Genomic DNA, 19,750 nt, shown 5'->3' on the forward strand with positions numbered 1-19,750 from the left:
TTTTATGAGTTTTGTTGTTGTATTTTCAAAAGCAAGTTTTCGAGACTAACTTTTGAATAGGGCCTAATATAGGCTATAATAGCGAAATAAAAAGCTTTGTTACTAATGATGAATATAAGCCATTTATACGATTAACGTTGTGAAACCATTATAAACGATAGAACTTACATAAAAATGATTATATGAATGATTTAGCGATATGCAGTTATACTTTGAATTATTGTTAGCTGTTTTAAATAGAAAATATTTAAAATATTGGAAAAAATTCAAAAAGCAACTTGGGACAAAAAAGTATGGGATGTGTAAAGTTTCGATATAGAATCAATTTTTTTTTATCAGTGCACTCTCCGCATTTTTCCGACCTAAAATACGAATTTTTATTTCATATTATTTTTTTAAGATAGCTTTTTTAATAAGCTTTCGTACAGTGTATAGAGATCTATTTATAATATAGAGTAAGGTGGGGCAAAAGTTCGGCCTTAGTGGTAGAATCAAAGTTTCCAGGAAAACAATAGCAGTTGAAACAAAACAAATACCGTACAGTAAACCTTCATCATATTGGCTATAATTTTGCTCAACAAATTTGTGTCAAAATGTTTATCCATTTTTGGATATAATAGTTTCAAAATTGATTGTCTCACCGGTGGGGCAAGAGTTCGAATCGAGTGTGGAACAAAAGTTCGCTGGCTAAAACACAAAATATCGATACTTTTATGGCAGGCCTACTTTATACCAGCCGTAAATTTATGTTTGCCGAAAAATACACACTAATTTTTTTTATCATAAAATTGCCCAAAACAGGGTTAGTTGTAATATACCCAAAAATAGCAGTTTTTCGCAAAACTAAGTGGAAATGTAAAATTTGGGTGACATGTTTCGCACGATCAGGCAAATTTTGCTAAATTTGAAGATAATATGTGGATTTTAGGCAATTTGCAAACTTTTCCGTGAGTTTATACATGGGTCGAACTTTTGCCCCGCTGATTCGAACTTTTGCCCCACTATGGGCCAAAATTTGTTTCCAAGCATTTATGCAAAAACTAATACACGAGTTGACTGCTATAGTCAAATATTACATTTTCAACAGCCAATATCTCAAAAACTAGACGTGCTATGCTATTTCTGAAAACGGCAATGGATTCAACAATCCTTATTTAAGTAAATAGCAGTATTTTGGTACTTGAAACAAAAACGTGTTCCGCAGGGTAATGGACAAATTTATTTAATTTTAGCTTGCTAGGGTCGCCAGAGACATTTTCTAGAGAAGTTCTCTATTTCGATATTGATATGCTATGATATGCAAGAGAGCTTCCGATTATAACCTATTGCTGTACGAACTTTGGTCCCGTACGGTGTCTTGATCTGATGGGTTTCTGCTCATGCGCACTTTTGCCCCATCGTGGCCCATTGATGGATAAACTGCTATCCACGTTTATCCACATACAGCAAGCAACACATTGGAGCCGCTATCACATGGCATGAAGTAGTGGTGTCCCTCGTGCACCGATGCTTATCGAATAAAACGTAAACAAAGTTTTATACGCGTGGTGGTGTCGTTGCACTAGTAGCACATGTTCCACACCGTTGCGCTATTAGAATGCTACCGCATCGACCAACGACCAACCTGTTGTTATAGATATGTCCGGTAGGGTGATGCAAAATATCGTTATTACTCCACACCGCTCATTCGATTCTTGTTCAGACTCTGGTTTTTCAAAGTTAGTACAGTTGACTCTCCACATCTCGATATTAAAGGGACCATCGAGATAGGGAGAGATCGAGACAAAGAACAGATTTTTAATGAAGACTAGATTGAAAATCACTCCGTTACTGGGAAAATAATAAACAAACAATCGTCTCTTCGTGTTCCCGAACTGTTTTGAATCAATGAAGTCGGGTCTAGTAACCTTTGATAATGGGCATATAGACATACGGAGAGAAAATCAGGAACAAAAATCAACTAGGAACACATTGAGATAGGGAGATATCGAGATATAGAGGATATCGAGATACAGAGAGTGAAAATGTATGCAGCATGAAGGGACCGAAGAAATCATCGACACAGGGAAAGATATCGAGATATAGAACATCGAGATGACGGAGAGTCGACTGTATGACAATTACTATGGCAAAACCAAGTAAATCGATCAATCAATCAATAATAATGTTTGCCCAAGTGCTTTTACCTTAACTGTTAGATACACTCATGTGCTATAACTTGACAGAGACCGTTATAAAATCGACCGAACAGCTCGTAGCTCATTTTGCTACAGAGCAGACCACATTGCAGATAGAAATCAATAATTAATAACTAAGGCCTCTGATTGGAAAACTATTTTTGACGACAGAGTTGATATCGATCAAATAGTAAAATATTAGTGATTTTTATGCTTAAAATTATCAAAATAGTGATCAAATAGTGATTTAAAAGGTACTTAATAACTGCAAGCATTAGTCAGAAATAACATGATCAGAAAAAAATGAAACTAAAAATTCACTTTAGTAAGGCCACATCCATTTAATAACACTTCACTCGTCATGGTGTTGTATTTTGTACAACACTGGTGAAAAAACCTCGCTTTTCGCTCACAACAGCAGCGTAGTGGCTCTGACGGTGACGAACCGCGCGACGACTGGAAGGTTAAGTAACGCTAAAATTGGAAATTTGTGACACCCTCCCCTCCGTAACGCTTTTTATGACATTTTTTTTATTTTTGTATGACTCGTAACCTTGATTGAGCTCATGCTCAAATGAGCTCAAATTTTAGGAAGATACTCAGTTATTGAAGATACAATCGAATGTCAGTGTACAGCAAAAGTAATATTTTGACCCACCCTAATGTGCGACGAACTCGCAATGTTTGTCGTCGCGTTCACACCTCAGTTGGCCTTGTGCAGGGAACCATTCAATGTATGAACGTTTCTTCTTTTAATATTCAAGTACCTACATTACACTGGAAGACACGATAAGAATGAGTAAGAAACCTGTTCCCACGAAAATGATCGCCAAATTTCTCGCACGTTGGATTGCACTGGAAACACATGCCAAAATACATTACGCCATTATACAGGTCCTCCAGGCTTTGACCTACATTCAGATCAAGCTCGCTATCGATTTCTCAATTAACTTCCCAGTTGGTTTGCAGTCTTCCGTGGAAGCACTTCCCAGCTCAGCACACCTTGTGAATAAAGCGAGGAAAACCGCGAAACGCATCTCCGTTGGTGCGGTATGTGCCTGCCTTAAACCTACCCCTGAAAACTGAATTACGCGAATAAAGTTTTATTTTTAGGCCTGCTCAAAATTCGTACGCTCGGCACCAAACAACAGAACGACGCGCGTAGAGTGCTCGACATTTTTCATAACCATAGAAACGGGGCCCTCGACGGGGGCAGTCTAGAGAAGCACTTCTTCGAGGTGGCCGGGTCACCTCTACAGTTTGTTGTGTCAACGGATCCAAGCAATCGGCGGCCAAGCAAGCAAGGCCAGTGACAAACAGTGACCGTCGGCGTTTGTGATCGTACGGTAAGTGTAAGGAAATTGTTATCACGTAAATTACATAGGTCACGTTTGTGGAAGAGTGTTCTCTATTGGATTTGATTGAAAGTGATACATTACATAAGTGGAGTGCAATTTATCGCAGGGTTGAAATTGTGTGTAATAATATGACAAGTTTTATGGTTTGCTTGCTTGTCATCCATCAATTACGAGTAGGGTGTATTAGAAGGAAGGAACTTTGACGTGCAAAATATGTTTTGAAATCCATACAACAATGCAACTAGAATATTCGGATTTGAGAATTTATGTAAAATGCTTTCAGATAATATGGGGCGAGATGGGCATTATTAGTATACATTTTTGTTATACGGAGTAACTTTGATCAGCAGGGTATTTAACACTGATCGGAGTAATACACCTTGTAAGAAATTCGAATCAACATTTTTAATGCATAGTAGAGTGGTTCAAAAAATCGATTTTGCTCCACACCGCTCATTCGATTCTAGATCAAATTCTGGGTGTCCTCCCAAAATTTGAGCTCATACGGACGAAAACTGAGATACTCTAATACATAGTGCTTCTTTTTCTTATATGCATTAGTTGATAAAACATTTTGCGGAAATTAAGTTTTTGTTCATGCGTGAAATTTTTAACTATTCGAAATAATGATTTCTTTTGTTTTGTTATGGATGACACTTAGCCTTCCTTAGCCGAGTGGTTAGAGTCCGCGGCTACAAAGCAAAGCCATGCTGAAGGTGTCTGGGTTCGATTCCCGGACGGTCCAGGATCCTTTCGTTATGGAAATTTCCTTGACTTCCCTGGGCATAAAGTATCATCGTACCTGCCACACGATTTACGAATGCGAAAATGGCAGCTTTGGCATAGAAAGCTCTCAGTTAATAACTGTGGAAGTGCTCATAAGAACACTAAGCTGAGAAGCAGGCTCTGTCCCAGTGGGGACGTAATGCCAAGAAGAAGAAGACACTACCGAAGAATGACTATGTCTAACTTGATATCTCCGGCGATACTGAGCATGAAAAATGCGATTGTTACCAAAAATAGCAACGCCGAAAACGATACTTTAATAAGTATTCTATTTATCAAAATTGAGGAATTACTATAAAGAATGCAGAATTTCCTTACGACATTACCTACTTTTAGGCATATTACGCGGTTCATGGTATTTTTAATTTTAAACCAGAGAAATTCTTCTTTCTTATTTTTATGTGAATATCTTTGAAAGGTGCAAACGGATTTTGAATCTTTTGTTGTAGAAAGATAAGCGGAATTTGGGGCAAGTGTTGTCTGAGCAAATTGTTGTCTAACTTTGTCTTAAGCTTATAAAACCCACCAATTTTTGCCTCATGATGTTAGTTTCACATCTTTTGATAAGCACTGTGCCATTTAAAAAAAAAAAATAACTTCAAAAAGTATTCGTTGTGGAGCTTCTCAAAAATCATGTAATGTAATGAAAGTTTCTTTATTTCCTATTAATATTCCTAACAAAGCAGAGACTAATTGATAATTTACAAAATATTTCATCACAAGTGGAACTCTCTGCTAATCAATTCGAATAACTAAATTGCTTGTTTTTATCTCCATTCAATACGCTATATGCATTACCCTTTTATTACGGCGGATCTGTATAATATTACACTAGATCAGCACTAAATAAGTGGATAAGAAAAACAGTAGTTAAAAAGCCGAAAAACATGTTATTATCAAATATTTGGAGAAAAAAACATTGGAACCAAAACTGTTGATTTTGTTGATGATGTTCACATTTTCATAAATTTCACTCCAACCATTTTCGTTTACCCAATAGTTGGCCAAAAAGTATAGATTTCAACCAAACTTAAAAACAACAAAACCTTATAAAAATGCACTGATTTTTTTTTTTTTTCGCAAAAGTTGTTTTTCCAAACAGTTTCCTCACCATCACCAGAGAAAAAGCTAATCTTTCTTGTAGCATCAAAATATTTAAGATCTGTTTGCGCCTTTCAGATATACAAACATTCCATGAAAAACCGATCTAGTGGGTCACCGAATTCCGTGAAAATTTGCTTTTTTGTTTCTTATCCGAAATAAGGATACACGTGTTTTTGATTTTTTTTTTTTTTTTTTTGATTAAGGTGACCATTTCCGAAATAAGAGGACCAAAAAAATCGTGACCTTTTATTGTTTAAAAAAATCATAACCTTTAAACCACTTGACCGATTTTCATTTTTCTTGGACGAAATAAAAGCTAAAAATTTTGACTTTTCAAGAGAAATATAAAATTTCACAAAAATTGTTTTTTACATGAAAAAATCAAAAATTTCCGTTTTTCGCATTTTGAAGGCCTTGGGACCAAAGGTTATTGCTGTTCTCATTTTTTCTTGAAAGTTCAGAACATTTTACGTTTACTATCAAATTTTCAGCGATGTATTTTTTAGTTTTTGAGATATATTTTTTTGAAAATAAAATATCAGTAATTTTTTATCGGCACACACTGTAGGTCTCAGCGCATTAGATTTTTCATTTTTAATAAAAAAATTTATTTACTTTTGAACAGCTCAACCGATTTCCAAACTTTTTAATGGAATAATAGCTTAAGATTTCAACTTTTCAGAAAAAAATATAAAAAATTTAAATAAATTTACATGAAAAAAATATAGAAATTTCTTGATATTTTCATGTTAAAATCCAATTTTTGTGAAATTTTAAATTTTTCTTGAAAAGTCAAAATTTTTAGCTTTCATTTGGTCGGCGTTAAGTCAGAGGGGACCAAGTATAAAAATTGGGAAAATTGGATTATTCTCTCATTAGATGTGAAATTACCTTACCTCCGTTTCACTTTGACCAGATTTGATGAATGCTGTAAACTGCGAGAGTTATGTAACAAATTTACTTTGGATGATCAATAAAAATCGATAAAAGTGTGCAGTCAGAGTGGACCAAGTGCTTATTACCATAATAGCGAAAATGATCAACGCGCTGAGGAATGCGAGGAAATTGAAAACAAGTCAAGAGATTTGCAGGATTTTTCGGCATCGAATGGATCTTCTACTTATCCATCGATAGAAATTTATAAATATTACTTAGTTTGATGCATTTGATTTTGACTTTTAACCATTTACCACGTTCGGATGGGTGGTCAGAAATTGCAACAATTTCTGTGCAGACAGAGCGGACCAAGTGTTGAAATGCAATAAACTGATTGATTATTGCATTTTTTGAGTCAATTCAAGAGTCCGATAGAAGTTTATGGTAGTTCTATGGTGTATGTATGAAATGTGCTAGAACCCGTTCATTGGACCAGTATATTTTGGTCAGTACTCAAGATTTTCACTTAGTCCACTCTGACTGAACACATATTTGAATATTTCTGGTCTTCAATGCCCTGACCCTGCAAAATCACAATTTTCAAGCAATCGTAATGCCACGGATTTTGGTATTAACGAATGGATTATTGGAGAAATTACGTTACTGGTGTCGAGGGGTCTTTATCTTAGAGATATGCACCCAGTTTGACCATGCAAGTATTAAATGATTTTTATTTTCCTTGAAATTGTTCAGTCAGAGTGAACCAACTCACTGAACGGTGGATTTTAGTTCAGTCAGAGTGGACCAAGTACACATAGTCCATCAAAAAATCGTTCTATCAGAGGTTTGGATTATGATTTTCCATGATTGTCACTTCACATTATGTTGTTTGGAAGTAACACAAAGATGTGTAGAAATATTGAACCAAAATTTTAACGAGTTCAAAAATTACAGAGCGTTAGACTTTAAGTTCAATTTTATCAAAATATGAAAAACGTCACTTGGTCCACTCTGACTTAACTCCGACCATTTCGTCTAAGAAAATTGAAAATCGGTCAAGCGGTTTAGAAAATATGGTTTTTTCAAAAATGAAAATTTTACGAAGTCGCGATTTTTCTGGTCATTCTATTTCGGAAATGGTCACCCTAATCAAAAAATCCAAAAACACGTGTATCCTTATTTCGGATAAGGAACATACTAGCAAGATTTCACGGAATTCGGTGACCCACTAGATCGGTTTTTCATGGAATGGCTGTATATCTACATTCAAAAGCAACCATAAATTTCACGTCGCATCCCTTGTCAAGTGCAACTGTGAAAAATTTACCTTAATCCGTTCATTCGTTCTCAAGCTATTTCATGACCTACAAACACCACTCCATTTTTATTTATATAGATTTTCTGCAAATGCAGAAGGCACGGTCGTTTAATATTTCTTTCCCGAGATTTATGCCTTCGAAGTTTTGGTACATGATTGAATTTGGTGTACTAGCAAATTAATCAGGATTTTTTCTAAAAATGCCTCCAGAAATTACTCCAAAGGTTTCTTCAGAGATTCACCCAAAAAGTTCTCCAAAAGAATTATGTTGAATTTGGTTGTACCTCTATGATGGATGTCTTCTCCTTCTTTAAACAATAAACAAACCTAAGTCCAAAACAATTCAATTTCTCATTTGGATAACGAGGAAGGGTTTGAACTTCTCGATATGAGAAGTCTGTTGAATCGAATGGTGGTAATCCCATAACCCAGAGCCACACCCTTGTCTAGTTGAAGGCTCAACCTGAGAACCAATTGTTGGATCATGTAAGGATTTATTGCTGTTTGCATTTGAGATGCAAATCTTGACTAATCGTCCTCCAAATGCGGTAACACAAAACAATCAAAGGACATCTAGCAACGATTATAAAAATCACCGCCGTCCTAGCAAGAAAAATCTATCTTTGACATCGCATTTCTTGTAAAAAAATCTTACCGCATTTGGTGTTCCCGCATTTGATATTTGCATTTCAAACGCACACAGCAATATCTATATCAAGATACTTTTGATACAATTTTAAACGCATTTCTCCAGAGATTCTTTAATTTTTTTCTCATGATGTTTTACTCGAGATTCTTCCGGGTTTTGCTGTGTAGAGGCTTTTACAGAAATTGTTGAGATATTCTTAGAATAACAACTAAGTGAAAGTTTCTGGAAGAATTCTCAAGAAATCCCTGCTAATATTATAAGTCAAACTCACGAAGCACGAATTCAAGCGGAATCTTGCACAGCTTTCCAAATAAAAGTGCTGAATAATTTTCGTGCATTGTTTAGGGAATTCCTAGAGCAAGAACAGTTAAACTTACTACTATTGTTTTATCGAAACTTTTCAAGAAACCCCTTAAGAAGTTGAAGGAAATTAATATAAATATTTTTTTTCCTTAATTGTTCTGATTTTTTATTTTATTTTTTTTTTTACTTATGCCAGTATTTTTATTTGAAATGTTTTTAGAACGTACAGTAATTCGGGGTGTAGTTGATCAGTGGGGAGAAGTTGATTATTCCCGTTCCCACATGTATGAACAGTTAAAAAAGCTATGACCCGATTTCAGTTATCTCAGTTTCTAAGTTGTGGCATTACCTGATAGCTACTCTTAATTTTCCTCAATTCGGTTTGCCATTTAACCCATATCCGCCCAGCGTCCTAAAAATAGGACAGAAGCCCCGAACGCCCAGCGTCCTATAAATAGGACAGTACTTGTAGTGCAAATATCTTGAAAATAAAGAGGTTTAGGAGAAAACTGTCTTCTGCAAAGTTGATCACAGGACTGATGACTTCCACTTGGTAACTATTTTAATTCAGAATTAACTCACCAGGTGGCGCACAGACGCCAACAAATGTCGCATTTATAAGCAACATATGAAACAACTTTACAGCGTACAAATATTTGCTTCGTTTATATCTCAGTCCAGCGATGAGATACAAAATTGGTGTCTTCGACAATGTTGAACAACTAAATAATACCTATTCGCATAGAACCTTATAAATTCGGAAAACACTCCCAAGATGGCGCTAATGAGCCAAAACTTTATTTGCTTATATCTTAGCCCGGTTATGAGATACAAAAATTGTGTCTTCGACAAAGTTGAACAACTAAATAATACCTATTTGCATAGAATCTTATGAATTTGGAAAACACTCCCAAGATGGCGCTAGTGAGCCAAAATTTTATTTGCTCATATCTTAGCCCAGTTATGAGATACAAAAATGGTGTCTTCGACAAAGTTGAACAATTAAATAATACCTATTCGCATAGAACCTTATAAATTCGGAAAACACTCCCAAGATGGCGCTAGTGAGCCAAAACTTTATTCACTTATATCTTAGCCCGGTTATGAGATACGAAAATGGTGTTTTCGACAAAGTTGAACAACTAAATAATACCTATTTGCATAGAACCTTATAAATTCGGAAAACACTCCCAAGATGGCGCTAGTGAGCCAAAATTTTATTTGCTCATATCTTAGCCCAGTTATGAGATACAAAAATGGTGTCTTCGACAAAGTTGAACAATTAAATAATACCTATTCGCATAGAATCTTATGAATTTGGAAAACACTCCCAAGATGGCGCTAGTGAGCCAAAACTTTATTTGCTTATATCTTAGCCCGGTTATGAGATACAAAAATGGTGTCTTCGACAAAGCTGAACAACTAAATAATACCTATTCGCATAGAATCTTATGAATTTGGAAAACACTCCCAAGATGGCGCTAGTGAGCCAAAACTTTATTTGCTCATATCTTAGCCCAGTTATGAGATACAAAAATGGTGTCTTCGACAATGTTGAACAACTAAATAATACCTATTCGCATAGAACCTTATAAATTCGGAAAACACTCCCAAGATGGCGCTAGTGAGCCAAAACTTTATTCACTTACTAGTGGTCCCGGCAAACTTCGTCTTGCCATCAAGTAGGCTGTTGAAAACCGCTATGAATCGTCCCATACAAAATGACAGTTCCGTTCAGTCCCGTTTTTTCTACTTTCCCGGTGAACATCCTGGAACTTTTATACACACAAACACGTCGGAACCCTTGACGAACAAAATGGAAAAAGAATCATCCAAATCCGTTGCCCCGTTCGTGAGCCATTTCGTGACATACAAACACCATTCCATTTTTATTTATATAGATATCTTAGCCCGGTTATGAGATACGAAAATGGTGCTTCCGACAAAGTTGAACAACTAAATAATACCTATTTGCATAGAACCTTATAAATTCGGAAAACACTCCCAAGATGGCGCTAGTGAGCCAAAACTTTATTTGCTTATATCTCAGTTCAGTTATGAGATGCAAAAATGGTGTCTTTGATACAGTTGATCAACTAAATGAGAACTATTCGCCTAAAACCTTATTTGTTCGGAAAACACTCAAAAGATGGCGCTAATGGTCGAACATTTTGATTGTTTATATCTCAGTTCAGTGATGAGATACAACATTGGTGCCTTCGACAAATGTGTTCAACTGAATGAGATCTATTCGCTCGAAAACTTATTAGTTCGGAAAACATTCACTGGATTGCGCTTGTAGGCAAATATTGTATTTGCTTGCATCTAAGTTTTGTTATGAGATACAAAATTGTTGTCTTCGACAATGTTGAACAACTAAATGATACTTAGTCACATAAAACCTTATAACATTCACAAGATGGCGCTAGTGGGCAAAGATTTTGTTTGCTAATATCTCAGTCAAGTGATTAGATACAAAGTTTATGTCATGGACAATGTTGAACAACCAAATGAATCCTTTTCGCCTAAAACCATATTAGTTCGGAAAACACTCACAAGGTGGCGCTAGTGGTCAAATATTTTATTTTTTTATATCAGTCCAGCGATGAGACTGAAAAAAATCGAACTCTCGAAATTGGTATCTTCGACATAAAAGGAGATATTTTCGCAAAAAAAACATATTAGCTGGGTATTGTTATTATGTGCGAAACATCGAGGAAACAACCAATAAGAAATTGGTCAGCCTAGATCCAAACAATGGATACTTACTATCGATCCGAGCAACAATCGCTTATTTCGGATGCAATGCTCCTTACGTTTTTAGATGAACCTTGACACCATTTAGATCTTTTGATCTTTTGAAGGGAGTATTGAACGAAAAAAACGACAAATTGACTTATCCATCCATGAACTGAACTCCAAGGGTGAAGGGCGGCTGTCAAATGAGAGTAAAATTGAATAGCCGCCAACCTAAGTCCAGAACCAGTTTTATGACTTAAACGTGGAAAAGTAAAAATTATTTTTCGCAAAATTACAGGTAATAAATGCGCTTGAAAGATATTGTTTACAAGCAGTTATTTACTACGCGCTACTGCAGTGCGTTGTTGCCAATTTAATCAGAAAATTCTACTTAATTCCCAAAATGAATGTTCTCGAGAAAATTGATTACGCCTTCACCATTGTTTGATCGTAGTTTTGTATAGTTGTTTACTTTTTAGAACCAGCGACGCGTTGAGGTAGCAGTAAAGAGCCTTCCTTGCTGAACTCACTAAGACCAAGAACTGTGACATTTGAGCGGGCACGCTTCAGTATGCTCCCCAGGTATTCTGGCCAGCTCTAGTGTCAAAAATCTTGGACCGCGTGGATTCGGTTCTATCGGTAAATATGTGAATATATGCATCAGTGATGCAGTAACTTCAACGTTATAGCCGAATAATGTTGGTTTCAAGTTTTCACATCTGTAAAGCATGTAATAGTTGGAGTCCAATATTTGACTGTCATTGGACTGAAGAACTAATTCGTAATTATACTAAACGTAATTCTGATATTGCCAAATATATATTTCGATCACTGTCAGATCCGAGTCACATTGTATACTAATAACTTGACCCAGAAAAAAATATTTTGATAGTTATGTTTCCATTATCAGCTGGCAAGTTTTATATAATCTTTTTAAAGACTATTCTGAAACATCTGTAGGTTTTTTTTCTAAATCAAAATATTTGATGTAAGATTTTATTTTATTTTTGGTATAAATGGTTTAAGTGTGCATAATTGTACATGTACATGTATGTCTGTATCTTTCTTACGTGGTAGAGCAGAAATTGAATTGAAGTCACTAAATGATTTAGTTCTGGCATGAACCTTTCGCCTCTGAAATTTGTATTCTTTATGGTGCAATTTCTTTATCAAGGTACGTCCATAAATTACGCCACGCAAAGTTTTGCCATATTCATCCTCCTCAATTTTCCTCTGTTTCACACTTTTTGTATGGATTTCAATTTGTATACGGGTAGTCACGTTTCAATGTAACCCCCTCCTTCCTCTTCTGTACGTGACGTAATTTATGAATTACCCCTCACCATCAAATATATTTGATTAATCTCGAAAATAAACTTATAGAACAGCTAGATATGGACGACACACTTTCAAGAATTTTTTTGGATCCCCACCATAGACTTGATTTTTTTTGGTGAATTAAGGTTTAATTTATGGGAATACGACTATGAATAACAAAAACGGAGCTGAATTCCAATTGTGAGATACCTTGGGCGTCAACGGGTTAAGGTAAATATACCATGTAAAAGCTGATTTTTCATGAAATGTTTGATGAACTGTTGAAGGGGTTTCCTCCAAACAATCGACTATTTCCACGGCCATCATTTAAATAAACTGTTCCATACATTCCAGATATGTTTTGTGTACTTAGTTTTGAATTTGCATTGAGGATAGAAATTCTTTTTCAGAGAAAAAAAAATGTTATTTTTGCGAGCGGGTTGCTAATTTCAAATAAAATTGCATACCTTTAGACGTATAATGTGGTGTGATCTGTAATTCACAACATTCAATTCTAAAATTGACAGATTTATCAACAGGGTGTAAGGTTTTTAAGACTTGATTCAGATTCAGTGAGTCCAAATTTAGTAAATAGCATATCTCTTTATTTAAGGAAACCTACCGCAGTAATTGATCAACTTCAATCAACAACTCCACTTTTTGATTTCTGAAATATGGGTTTGATATTATGATAATATTTCGTCAAAATTTCTTTTACATAATTCGATAAACATTCAACCAGTACAGGTTTTAAAAATATTTGGATGAAAATACACGCATCGTACTAGGAATTATAGAATAGAATCGCTCTGAAGTGATCAACTTCACCCCAGTTTACAGTACTGGATGAAAAATTGCAGAACTTCGAAAGTAAATCCATTGCAAATGAAAGTAAATCCTCTTCCACAGGAATACCTTTGCAAGTTTCTCGAGGAGTTTACTACAGATTCCGTCAGGAAAACAATAAAAAAGCCCTCCAATTTTTCGAAGGATTGCTTATAGGAATTGATACACGTCTATTCCAAGAGATCCTCTAGTAGTGCAACGTTGATACATTCAGTAATTACTACGGGGTTCACACCAAATATTATTTCAGAGATTCCCTATAGAGTTTCCTCCAGTAATACTTTAACCAATTTCTTGAGTTTTTACTCTAGGAGGGTTTCCGAGGATTCCTATAGAAATTTTTCCAGGAAACCAGGCTTAGGAACCCCTTTTGGAGGATTTAACAGGAAATTTTATTATTATTATCTATGTTAGGAAGATTTTCAGCCCACGGTTGGTTCATCATCCTACTCTCATCTACTCCATGGATTCATTTCTACAGAATATTCGTCTATGGTAAAATTTCGATTTTATTAAATTCAAAAAACAATATTTACGGAGTGGACACAGAAACCTTTAAATTGTATCCTCGATCTGCTGAACGATTCGGCTAAAGAAACCTTGCTTGTTTTCGGTTTGAATGAAATCTGACTGTTAAATAACATCCATGTGAATTATAATGAAATCTACATGTCTAATTTACTGCCCATAACTGCATACTTTTCCGTTAATACGGTTGGGCATCATCAAACCATAAATTCTTTCGATTAACCTTATTAAGATTCTTTGAGAAATCGCCTAACGCTCACATTGAGATTATTCATTGATGAGGCCCATGATGTATGAAAGATAGTAGCAATGAAATTTCTATCAGATTTATTTTCTGACTATTCGCCCACAATACGATAAGTGCTGAACAAACTGTTGTGTTCCTGATAATGTTTTATAGTTTTTGTTATTTCCAACACTGAAAAAAAAAATCATGCGTGCATCGTATAATGAAAAGTCTTAGACTTATAGGTTTGATTAATCTTTTTGGCAAACATTCCTCTTCGTTTAAGTCAAGATGCTTACCATTCGGGAAATTCCACTCTCACATGGATTCATTCAATAATGTGTTTTATTCGTTTATATCAAAGATTTCTCAAATGAAAGAAATCGTCTCCTGTTGTTATAAGGAATTTCAATTCAGTATATCACACAATTCATGCTCATTGCTTTCATTCAGTAAACCAATCCTACATAGTCATATAATAAACCCAATCAATTTTCCATTATACTCACCAAAATTATAATAATCTGTATCTAAATAATTGAAAATAACTGCGAATTATATGGAGCCACACGATTGTTAAACAACCAAACTCATACTGAATCCTCTTCAAGATCTGATTTCATTCGGGTACGAACTGACCTTGAACCACATAAGCGAAATTCCCTAACCCGTTATTCGAGAGCAGGGTTTTGTTGATAAATGAGCAACATAATAGCGCGCATGCAATGAACCGAGCTTCGAATTTACATTATTCATAGCAAGTTTGCGAACCCCCTTCGTCCAAATCATATTGTTGAACGGGAACATCGCAATACCTCCGGCAGTCCTTCGGTGCCGTTGTTGACAAACAACCACTGGTTTTGCCTTTAGAATGTAAGAAGACGCACAAAAACTCCTCTTCCAAATGAAGGGTTTGCAGTTAAATAATGCGACTGGATGCTGTTGTTCTGCTCCATCAGAAGGGAAGCGCGACGTCATAAACATATTTGCGCTGGAAGAGAAAGAAGTTTACACTATGGACCAAATATTGCATTTTGAACTGTTGGAGAAGTTGAATAATATTTTATAAGCAATACCGGGCAAGGTAGAAGAAAAAAACGTTCAATGCTAGTTATTAGATTCTTATGCGAAAGTGGGCGAAATCTGGAGGCAACTGTCAGTATATATATTTGGGGGAAAATGCTTAAGGACATATAGGAAGGAATCCCTGTCATGGCAGTGAAAATGGCTTCCTCACATATACAAACACATTTCTGGAAGTCCACATTATTTCTCAAAATATTTCACTTACCTACACTAAGTTCACTCCCAAAATGCTAACGAGACATCAGAACACTATTACCTTACGATTTCCGTAGTTTTAACACTAGTAGCTGGTGGAAATTCCATGAACCGTGCTAATTTTCAACACGGACGTTTAACTTTGCTACAATTGTTTACACTTATCCACCAGCAAATGAAGAACACTTTCCGCCGAGATTTAATACTTTCGCTAAACGTAGAACCTCCAACACAGTTTACTGTCACTACTTGTTAATTAAAGAACATTTACTGGTGGATTTCCGATGAAAACAACTTAAAATTTCACCAAACCGTGCTAAAAACAATCACTTGATCAAGCAATTCGCTTTTTTTATTTCTCTAATTTTACGCCGGCTGCTCGCTTGCAGGGCTGTCAGAAACGTTGATGGTTATGTACGACATCAAGCAATCTTATTTAGTCGAAGGAGAAAAGACTCAAATTGAAGTAGCGATTACTGGCAACAACGTCTTATCAATTATAATTTCACTATTACCAACAAATAGAAGAATATTTTTTGTGTACCACTACTTTTATACAGTTATTAGTGGATTCAAAGGAGTTTCACCTTAAGTTAGAAAAAAATTGAAAACAGCAATACATAACATAATACTTTGACGAAGTAAACTTGAAAAATTCAAACAAGGATATACCAAAAATGATAAGCAACTCTGTGGAGGTTTCTTGATGAGGATATAGAAAATTCCATCATCGCCAGGGGCTTTCATATTTTTATTTTTTTTTTATAGTAGTTCTCACTTTTTCCAAATCAGTCTCCCAAGGATTTTTGAGAATGTTCTCTTGATTGAGAATGCAGGCGAAGTCCTGAGTAACTTGATTTTCAATTGGACAGTGAGTCTTAAATTAACATTTTGCGCGCTTTCAAACTACATAGCAAGTTTTTGAGCTTTTTCGCAATTAATTAGCAATATTGTTTTTTCCTCTTTCAATGCCGGGATTGGCTTCTGAGGTTTTTTCAAAGTTTTAGATAATTTCAAAAGGGCTTAGAGCCAGAATCCAGTTGCGGAATACCATTTTCAAAATTTTTGTTTTTTAATTGAAAAAATCGTTTTTCAATTTCTTTCTGCAAATTCTGCCATATAAATTTTATAGTAGGATCGCGAGTGCGTTGAAATTGCCTTCTCCTCACGTTTTTAAGACGGATCAAGAGTTTAAGATCATCGTCTATAATCACGGATACAAATTTTACTTCACATTTTGGAATTGCAATGCTCCTAGCTTCAACAATGAAATTTGTTAAAGTTTCAAGAGCATTGTCAATATCCAGTTTTGTTTGTAAAGAAATATTAACATCAAGATTAGAGTCAATATATGTTTCATATATATTCCAGTCGGCTCAAAAATAATTGAAAGTGGAGCTGATAGGATTGAGAATCGCTTCATGAGATATTTGAAATGTAACAGGGACATGATCAGAATCAAAATCAGCATGAGTAACCAGTTGGCTACAGAGGTGACTAGAGCCGGTTAAGACCAAATCAATCGTAGAAAGGTTTCTAGAAGAGGAAGAATTGGGGTATTGAATTGAGAAATATCCTGAAGAGTACTCATCAAATAAAATTCTGCCGTTGGAATTACTTTGCGAACTATTCCATGGGCGATGTTTGGCATTAAAGGCACCAATGACAAATATTTTTGACTTATTGCGAGTCAATTTTCGCAAGTCAGTTTGGAGCAAATTAACTTGCCGCCCAGAGTATTGAAAAGGCAAATATGCAGCTATAAAAGTATATTTACCAAGCTGTGTTTCAACTGAAACACCTGAAGTTTCAAAAACTTTAGTTTCAAATGACGACAAAGTTGATGTTTTATACGCCTATGAATGATGATTGCAACTCCCCCACATGCCCCATCAAGTCGGTCATTACGATAAACAAAAAAGTTCGGATCTCTTTTGAGTTTGGATCCAGGTTTCAAATAAGTTTCAGTAATAACTGCTATATGTATGTTATTAACTGTTAGAAAATTAAACAGCTCGTCCTCTTTACCATCCAAAGGACGAGCATCCCAATTTAAAATATTTTAATTTTTGTATATTGGATTCATTAGAGAAACCAATCCAACAACAATTTAATTTGTAAATTTTACACCAACTTGGACTGCTTCAGTCATAGTGGTAGTGATTTTCGGTAGACGAAGAGGCGGAATAGAAGTTTCCTGTGGCGGCAGGTTTTTTTCATTTGATTTAAAGCAATTAGAACGGTTACTCTTAGTAAGGAGGAGTTTAAATTACCTGCTAAGATATCGGCATAGGATTTTCCTTGGGTAAATACTTTCGAAATTAAAAGATTCGAATGGCTACCCGACGGAACAAAATTAGTATGTGAATGAGCATGATTATAGTCCTGATGGGTATGATTCTTAATCAAGCGATCGTTATCTGAAAAGTGAGGATTATTCGATACCCTACCAGGGGAATTCTGGAAACGACCGTTATCGTAACGAACATTACCTTCATCTGCCTGACACGAGCCTCGACGATTCGCCTACGCGAAGGGCGATCCCATATGTTAGACTTATGATGACCCCCGCAATTTGCGCATACAAACTTTGTGGTATCATCCTTCACAGGACAGTCGTCCTCAGCGGAAGAAGAACCTCCTCAAATCATACATTTGGCTTCTATGCGGCAATATTTAGTACCATGACCCCACTTTTGGCACCGATGGCATTGAATAAGCTTCTGGAAATTTCCTCCAGGTTTCTTGAAATGTTTCCATGTCCATGCTTTTTTAAAGTTTTTATATTATTCAGATCACTTTTGTTAAAGTGAACTAAATAATGGCTTTAAGAAAGCCCTTTCCGTCAAATGCTAAATAAGATTCTCTTTTCATAATGATTACTTTGACTGGGGAAAATTCAAGTACAGTGATACCTCGATATAACGTAACTCGATTTTTATTTTCGTTACGTTATATCGAGGTTACGTTATATCGAAGCAAAATATTTTCTTTTCTAAATTTCGTTCAACATGCATTGTTTGATGGGAAAATGGATCTAAAATTGGTGTTATTGACCTAGCAGGCATTTTCACTCTCTCTTACATTTTTCGATAGTTTTCCGTGTTTATTTTTTTCTTCTTATTTCCTTTTTTTTTATTTTTACGTCTCTATTGCAGTAATCCTTTAAAAAAAATGTAGTCCGGAAAAATCTTTGGAGGAATCCTTGAACACTCAGAATCCTTAAATGAAATTCATGAATGAAATCTTTCTGAAATCTCTAAAAATATGTTGTGGTGTAATTTATTTATTTATTATCAACAGACCTTATGGTAGCCCCAATGATAAAACTTATTCTAGGTTTACATAAATCGTTTAAACGTCGTGACAAATAATTGCTTTAAAGTAGCTCTAGAATAGTGGAAATCGGAAACGTGATTCCACAATTTAAACTGTAGTTTGTGCGGCGGAACTGAATCCTGAAAAGTGAATTGTTTCGCAAATTTCGGCTTCTCGCTTCAAACGGTAGATATCTCAGAATACCAGGACAATCTATACGCGCCGACAATACATCAGAAATACACAGAGCACACGTAACGCTTCTTCGGCAGCTTAAAGTGTCCAATCCAATTAACTGGCAACGATCTTCGTAGGGTGGGAGTTCAAAACGGTTTTGCCACGGTAGATTCCGCAAAGCCCAACGAATAAATCTGCGTTGAACTCTTTCAATCCTATCAGATCCGTTCAGATAGCTGATCCGTATTCTAGCACTGAACGGACTAGGGCACAATACAGGGATTTCAGGCAATACACGTCTCTAAATTCCTTCCCTATCCGAAAGATGAGTCCAAGATTTCTTGACGCCTTCTCAGATGTGTAGGATACATGTTGCCTGAAAGTCATTTTGGAGTCCAGTATCACACCAAGATCTTTCATACAGCTTTCTCTGCTTAACCTTTCGCCAGACAAACTGTAATCGTAGAAAACTGGGTTCTGACTTCTAGAGAAGGAAACTACAGCGCATTTCTTAGCATTCAAAACCATCCTATTCAGATCACACCAATTTGCAAATATGAGTAACTGCTTTTGTAAAAAACTCGCATCGTTTGGTTTGGCAATTTTCAAGAAAATTTTGAAGTCGTCTGCGTATGATAGGCGAGGTCCTTCCAAATGCTTATTTATATCGTTCAGATAGAGGATGAATAATAACGGTCCCAAATGGCTTCCTTGGGGAACTCCAGACGATGCAGCAAAGCTGGATGT

The 19,750-nt window shown here is 35.7% G+C and overlaps 2 protein-coding genes across 5 annotated transcripts in view; one reads left to right on the plus strand and one right to left on the minus strand.

Annotated features, from left to right (window-relative positions):
- The window catches only part of LOC5575951 (O-acetyl-ADP-ribose deacetylase 1), a 50,789-nt gene that overhangs the window by 6,285 nt on the left and 24,754 nt on the right, over positions 1-19,750 (minus strand). Inside the window, exon 1 of one of the 4 annotated variants that reach the window (XM_021842208.1) lies at positions 14,737-14,791. The exons of 2 other annotated variants lie outside the window; for them this stretch is intronic. The gene's annotated coding sequence lies outside the window, so the exon portion shown is untranslated. Of the gene's footprint in view, positions 1-3,250; positions 3,272-14,736; positions 14,792-19,750 lie in introns of those variants that run through there. One more of the 4 variants, XM_021842209.1, reaches the window with a different exon arrangement.
- LOC5575133 (uncharacterized oxidoreductase YjmC) overlaps positions 3,070-19,750 on the plus strand; it is a 41,250-nt gene continuing 24,569 nt past the window's right edge. The window contains exons 1-2 of the mRNA XM_021842205.1: positions 3,070-3,227; positions 3,291-3,523. The gene's annotated coding sequence lies outside the window, so the exon portion shown is untranslated. The remainder of the gene's footprint in view (positions 3,228-3,290; positions 3,524-19,750) is intronic.

The sequence above is a fragment of the Aedes aegypti genome, chromosome 2, assembly GCF_002204515.2.
Source record: "Aedes aegypti strain LVP_AGWG chromosome 2, AaegL5.0 Primary Assembly, whole genome shotgun sequence".
Classification (NCBI taxonomy): domain Eukaryota; kingdom Metazoa; phylum Arthropoda; class Insecta; order Diptera; family Culicidae; genus Aedes; species Aedes aegypti.